The sequence below is a fragment of the Macrobrachium nipponense genome, chromosome 13 (genome assembly GCF_015104395.2).
Source record: "Macrobrachium nipponense isolate FS-2020 chromosome 13, ASM1510439v2, whole genome shotgun sequence".
Classification (NCBI taxonomy): domain Eukaryota; kingdom Metazoa; phylum Arthropoda; class Malacostraca; order Decapoda; family Palaemonidae; genus Macrobrachium; species Macrobrachium nipponense.
In genome coordinates this window covers 91,921,748-91,929,115 of record NC_087206.1, presented here as the reverse complement: position 1 = coordinate 91,929,115, position 7,368 = coordinate 91,921,748, and the positions used below count along the sequence as shown (strand labels likewise).

Below are 7,368 nucleotides of genomic sequence, written 5' to 3'. Positions count from 1 at the left end.
AGGGGAGAGCTAAAGAAGGAAACTGAAGGAATGATAACAGCGGCACAGATCAGGCCCTAAGAACCAGATATGTTTCAAAGTACGATAGACGGAAATAACATCTCTCCCATATGTAGGAAGTGCAATACGAAAAATGAAACCATAAACCACATAGCAAGTGAATGCCCGGCACTTGCACAGAACCAGTACAAAAAGAGGCATGATTCAGTGGCAAAAGCCCTCCACTGGAGCCTGTGCAAGAAACATCAGCTACCTTGCAGTAATAAGTGGTACGAGCACCAACTGAGGGAGTGATAGAAACGATCAGGCAAAGATCCTCTGGGAACTATGGTATCAGAACGGATAGGGTGATACGTGCAAATAGACCAGACGTGACGTTGATTGACAAAGTCAAGAAGAAAGTATCACTCATTGATGTCGCAATACCATGGGACACCAGAGTTGAAGAGAAAGATAGGGAAAAAAATGGATAAGTATCAAGATCGAAAAATAGAAATAAAAGAAGAATATGGATATGCCAGTGGAAATCGTACCATATCATCATAGGAGCACTAGGCACGATCCAAGATCCCTGAAAAGGAATCTAGAAAAACTGAGGCTGAAGTAGCTCCAGGTCTCATGCAGAAGAGTGTGATCCTAGAAACGGCACACATAGTAAGAAAAGTGATGGACTCCTAAGGAGGCAGGATGCAACCCGGAACCCCACACTATAAATACCACCCAGTCGAATTGGAGGACTGTGATAGAGCAAAAAAAAAAAAAAAAAAAAAAAAAAAAAAAAAAAAAAAAAATAATAATAATAATAATAATAATAAATAATAATAATAATAATAATAATAATAACAGTGCAACGGAACCCCACATTATTACAAAACCACCCAGTCGAATAGGATGACTGTGATAATATATACATACACACACATATATATATATATATATATATATATATATATATGTATATATATCATATATATATATATATATATATATATATATATATATATATATATATATATATATATATATATATATATATATATAAATCACCATAACGCGACTGGAATATTTTGAAGTAAAAAAGGTCCACACTTACGTAAGATGTGATTAAAAAATTCTTAAAAAACGGGAACTTTAGTCTGCTTGATCAGTAGACCTCGTCTCTTGTCCAGACAACATTTGAACGGGGGACTAACATGATTGGGATAGTTTGTTTTTGTTGTTATCTCTCTTGGAGACGGTTCCAGCGTCTTGCCTGTCCTTCGTATCTTCATGTAGTATATTTTTAAAAAGGAAAAATCAGTACGGCTGTTAGGTCTACTGATCAAGTACACGAAAGCTCCAGTCTCCTAATAATTTTGTAATACATATCTTACATAATTGTGGACTTTTATTACTTCAAAATAGATATATATGTATATATATGTATAGGTATATATATATATATATATATATATATATATATATATATATATATATATATATATATATGTATATGAAATAGAGTAAAACATTATAGATAAATAATAATAACAGAAGACGACAAAAGTAAACAAGTAATTAGAAAAAAGAACCGACGGAAGACCAAAGTTTTTTATTTTTTTTTTATTTTTGCTAACAAGCATTGCATTATTTATCAAAACTGACAAACATCAGTCTGACAGCCGAAGTCAGCCATATAATCGACGTGTCAGCGACAGTCTGAAGCGCCCGTTGTAATATACCTTACTTAAAAACTGGTCTTATTTTAAGGAAAGCATATTTTGAGTGGATAATCTTTTTGAGGATTCGGAAGATTAGTAAACAGATAAGGATAATGTAGTTAATTATTCAGAATGAATAAATGTATAAAACAATTATTTAAACAATATTTTCAATTTTGTTTTTAGAAAAAATTTCTTGAACGGATCATTTTTTGCGAGAATTCGGAAAATAAAAGAATAGATAATGATAATGTAGCAGCTAAAAGAAATAAGTTAACTAGTTAATCAAATAACACAAAATAAAAATAAATAAATGTATAATAATTATTTAAACATTATTTACCATTTTGATTCTAGAGCGCATATTTTGAACGGATAATTTATGTTTTGAGAATTCGGAAGGTGAATAAATAAAAAATTATAATGGAGAAATAAAAATGAATAAATAAGGTGATTACCTAATTAATAATTAAAGATAAACATAAAATAATTCTATCAACAATGTTTTCAACTGTTCTTCCATCTGAGATTTAAGAGCTCTCAAGATATATATCATTTAATAGTAGTGCAAGCTAGATTAAGGGAAATATGCACATCTAATGCTACACAGATTCTCTACCATTTTCAGTATGAGAAAATGATAAATGATTTTATTTCACAAACTGCAATTGTAACTGTGGCTGAACAGAGGTGTTTAGCTCTCAAGTTATCTCATTCCACGGATGATCTGATTCTCTACTTGATCTAATAAAAAGATTAGCATTTTTCTCTTTTTACATCAAAATGATTCAGGCTTGGTCTAGTTTGCAAAAACATCAAATGAAACGTTGAACACATATTGGACATAATCTTCGACTATTTTTTGTGCACTGGTTCACTGAGGACACAGTAAGGAACAGATAACCCAAATTAACGGCTATCATTATTCAGATAAAAGTCTTAAAAAGTCTAAGAGAGAGAGAGAGAGAGAGAGAGAGAGAGAGAGAGAGAGAGAGAGAGAGAGAGAGAGAGAGAGAGAAGAACGGTTACGAGAAAGAGAGTCAGAGACAACTTTAATGTCTGGCGGTTTGAACATTACTTGAGGAAGCTTCTTAGACCGATGAAGGTCAGGTAATTAAAATCGACAGCTATCATTATTATATTTAGGCGAAAGTCTGAAAAAGATCTAAAAAGAGAGAGACAGAAACGAGAACGATTACGTGAAGTACGTACATGAATCACATTATTGTCTAGCGGTTTAATCTTTGCTTGAGGAAGGAAGATCAGGGAACCTTATCTCGCTTTTGAGATAAAAATAAGGATACCTGAAAACGATTCGGAGAACATTTATGTCCTCTCATGCCCCTTTTTATTAATTTTAACTTTTGAGATTCCTTATCTCCAACGAGATCTACGACGTAGAAACTAGCAAGAGTGGTTATCTTTGTTCTAGATAAGGCGAACATTGCTCAACCGGGTTCCTCGTGTGTATATAAACCGAGCGAGAGACCACAAGTGTCAGTTCACAGACGCCAAGAGCAGAAGAAGAACAACCCTAAGTTCGTCTTGAAAACCAGGAGAAGAAACACTACAACAACAACAAGGCTACTCTAGCAGAAAGTTCTAAAACAAGAGAAAGAGAAACAACACAGTCTCGTATCAAAATGGTGCAGCAATTTGTACAAGAAGACGATCAGCTCATGAATAAGACTTATCTCGGTAAGTAATCTTTTATTCGTACTGTTTAGTAAACGAGTTTTTTAAATATCATCTGAAAAAAGGAAAGTATTAACGTTCATTTATAAATATGGACATATTAGGAATATATATATACATATACATAACATACATACATACATATATATATATATATATATATATATATATATATATATATATATATATACATATATTATAGAATCTACTGGTCATTTTAACCAGATACATATGTTAATGTAATAGCCACAGAGGTTATGATGGCATTGTGGCTATTATATTTACATACAAACACACACACACACATATATGTATATATATATATATATATATATATATATATATATATATATATATATATATTATATTTTTTTTTTTTTTTTTGTGGTATGTAATGATTTCTAAAAAAAATTATCAGGCACTATATCTTCAACTTTTCCCCTATACTTTCAAAAAACATTAAATGTATGCCACCCTTCTCTTCTTACACCAATAAACTTCCAATATAACTCTAAAACTGTAGCAGGGTTTAAATTTCTTTGTTTTTTACTTTCCAACATCTTTAAATTTCATAGAGGTCAAATTTCGAGGCAATGATATTGGTTTGATATCGGTTTACCTTAGACCTACTTGAACAAGTTATGGTACAAGTTATTCGCTGGATTATTGCAGCCAAATAATCTTGATATGTAATTCACTTTTTATGTTAAGATTTTCCCAATTATCTTTTTATATTTTGTAATATCTAGATTATTATACGATTGTTCTGTCTTTCTGGCTATTCACTAATGCAATAAAAAAATATAAGACAGTTGACACAAAAAAATGGTTCTACTATATACCACCTCCATACTTTAGGCTTAAAGAAAACATTTGTTAATTTTTCTTTAATTTTTATGTCATTATACACTTTTATTTACCAATTTATTTATTTATGGAAAAGTAATCATCCACTTTTGGTGGTACGTAATAATTTTCCTGATTCACATAAAATTAAAAGTGATATTTATAATAGCAAAAGTGTTTCAAGTACTACTTTTCCACCTTCATATTATATTTATAATACCTGGCAACTCATTTCCCTTCTTTGTTCTTCTTTCCCAGAACCAAATGACGTCAGGACTCGGTGTCGTTCCAGTGACAGCACGAGCAGCGAAGTCAGCGTCAGCAGCGTCAGCAGCGTCGACAGCCAGGCGTCAGCGGACTTCTGTTCGAAGCGTAACAAACCCAAGAAGAGTTTAACCGAGAGAATTTTCAAAAAACACGAAAAGAAGAACATTTTGATGACCAACACTTTGCTCTCCTACATGTCGGTGGACTCTTGAAGACAATTTTATAATTAATATCACCAGGAATTTCATTTTATATTTATTATTGACTGAATATACTCGATTATAAGTTTATATAGTCATTTTTACGCTACTCAATCTATCATCTACCTAATATTCGCTGTATCACGCATATATAACCCTAAGCATATCAGCCTATACATTATGTTCATAAGCCCCCAACCATTTATAACCACATTAGAAATAAGTTACTTAATGCATATAAATAAATAATATAATAAAACAATATGAATTTCTTTCATCCTAAAATTCTAATACCGCTTCCTATGTATGTTACTAAATTCTTTCCGAAAAGAGGATCTTGTTCATTAATGGAGGAAAATGAGGCTTCACTAAGCCTATTTGCCGTGAGGTTGAAATTATTATATATATATATATATATATATATATATATATATATATATATATGTATATAGATGACACTGAACAAACTGAGTGCAAAACTAATTAGAAAATGAAGAAGGATTTACATTTTCTGGGGGTTTCATGGTGGCACTAATTTATATGTTAATTGACGTAACCTCAGTGCCAAGGAACTAGTGCCTTCAGCTCCTGTGTAAACGTAACATAACATTAAATCCATAAATTTTGATATGTTTTTTCCCTGTTCTCTGCTGTTACCTGCGTGGTACCCAGTCTTGTAATTTCAGAGTAAATGCTAAACTTTACACAGCCACGCATTTAACAATATATATATATATATATATATATATATATATAATATATATATATATATGTATATATAATATATATATATATATATATATATATATATATATATATAGAAGGATAGATAGATAGATAGTTTATAAATAAATTTCAATCCAAAAGAATGTTCAGGGTGGAAAGTGTAATAGTCCATAAAATTGTAAATAAATAAACACTTTTACCCTACTTTCAACTTCAAAAAAGTAACCATAGGCTCACGGGATCAAAGTAAGGATATATTGACTTAGGTAATATTTATTTGCATTATAAATTTATGAAACAGATTCGTTTATTAAACGAAGTCAAGAAACAATAAACTCGAGCATATTTTGTATAATGGTAAATATTAGCTTAATTGCTGAATAACGATAATAATAATGATAATGATTATATATGAAGGTAGGAGACACTCTCTTAAACATGTTTTGTTAAAGATGATGGCAGCATCAGTGGAATTGATTTTATATATGGTCTTTTCAATTCTTCTTATTATTCTCTTCTCATCAGGGCTGATATTTGCTAATAGCTGGCCGATGTTCATATCTTGGTTAAAGAAATGATTATAATAATATTTTCTCTACGAATCCACTGATATGTAGGAAAGCAAACTATTAGTCATTTGAATGAAGGAGAAGTCGGCTGAAGTACTACTGACAACTCTGCTGACGCTGCTGACTTCGCTGCTGACTTCGCTGCTAACTATGCTGACTTCGCTATTTGTACTGTCTGTGAGCATCCTCTGGGCTAAACTCCTCTTAGGTTTGCTACGCTTGGAGTAGGAGTCTGCTGACGCATTGCTGACGAGACTGCTGACGCATTGCTGACACGGCTGTTGACACTGCTGAGTTCGTTATTCGTGCTCTTGGAGGAAGAGCAGCTCGTCCTGACTTCATTGAAATCTGGAAAGAACTGAAAATGTGGACTTGAAAGGGATATTTTATATATGTTAAAATGTAGGAACAGACCCATTTGCTGGAATTGTTGCGAATATTTTTCTTTGCTGGTTTAATACGTGTTTTGAGAATTCAAGCAATATCGTATCACCACCAAAATATAGTATATATATATGTATATATATATATATATATATAATTTATTTTATAAAAAAATCTATATATAAATATATATATATATAATAATATATATATAATAATAATATATATATATATATTATATATATATCTATATATATATTATATATTATATATATATATATATTATATATATATATATGTACACTGTAAACGTACACTGCATACTATGTATAGGTACACTGTTTAGGAAAATATGACAAATATATGACATGGGGAATGTTCGAAGGGAAATCATAGGCGTATTTAACAGGGAAACACAGAACTAAAGTTATTCAAATACCTCTATTTCTTCGTTCTGCTCTGATACTTATACATTATAAATTAAATTAGAATTTTCGCCTCCACTGACATCACGATGAAAATCCATATTTTCTGGAGCCTAGATGACAGGAAATAGTATAATAGTATATTGTATCATGAATTAATTACCTACATTTTTTTCTTATATTTAGAAAATCGGTCGTTTTTATAAAGATATTAATTACTTAGATTTAAAGTTTGTTGAAAAACTTAAGACATTTCCCGCAAACATCAATCAATTGTTTGCATAATAAATTAGTTACCTAGATTTTGATTATATTGGAAACTCAGACATTTACTGCATACATCTTGGGGGTCAAAGTGGCTGAAGAGAATGCCCCTCAAAACTGTATCCTATAACAAACAACCGTTTGTGATTGTGTTTGTTTGTATGGTGGATTTACGTTGCATGGAACCAGTGATTATTCTGCAACGGGACCAACGGCTTTACGTGACTTCCGAACCACGTGGAGAGTGAACTTCTATCACCAGAAATACACATCTCTCACTCCTCAATGGAAT

General features: G+C 31.2%; 1 long non-coding RNA gene across 1 annotated transcript; it reads left to right on the top strand.

The window, feature by feature from the left end:
• Positions 1–3,220: 3,220 nt before the first annotated feature.
• LOC135225204 (uncharacterized) lies at positions 3,221–4,970 on the top strand. The gene is made up of 2 exons (XR_010316927.1): positions 3,221–3,398; positions 4,500–4,970. It is a non-coding gene; the product is annotated as an uncharacterized LOC135225204 (long non-coding RNA).
• The last annotated feature ends 2,398 nt before the right edge of the window (positions 4,971–7,368 follow it).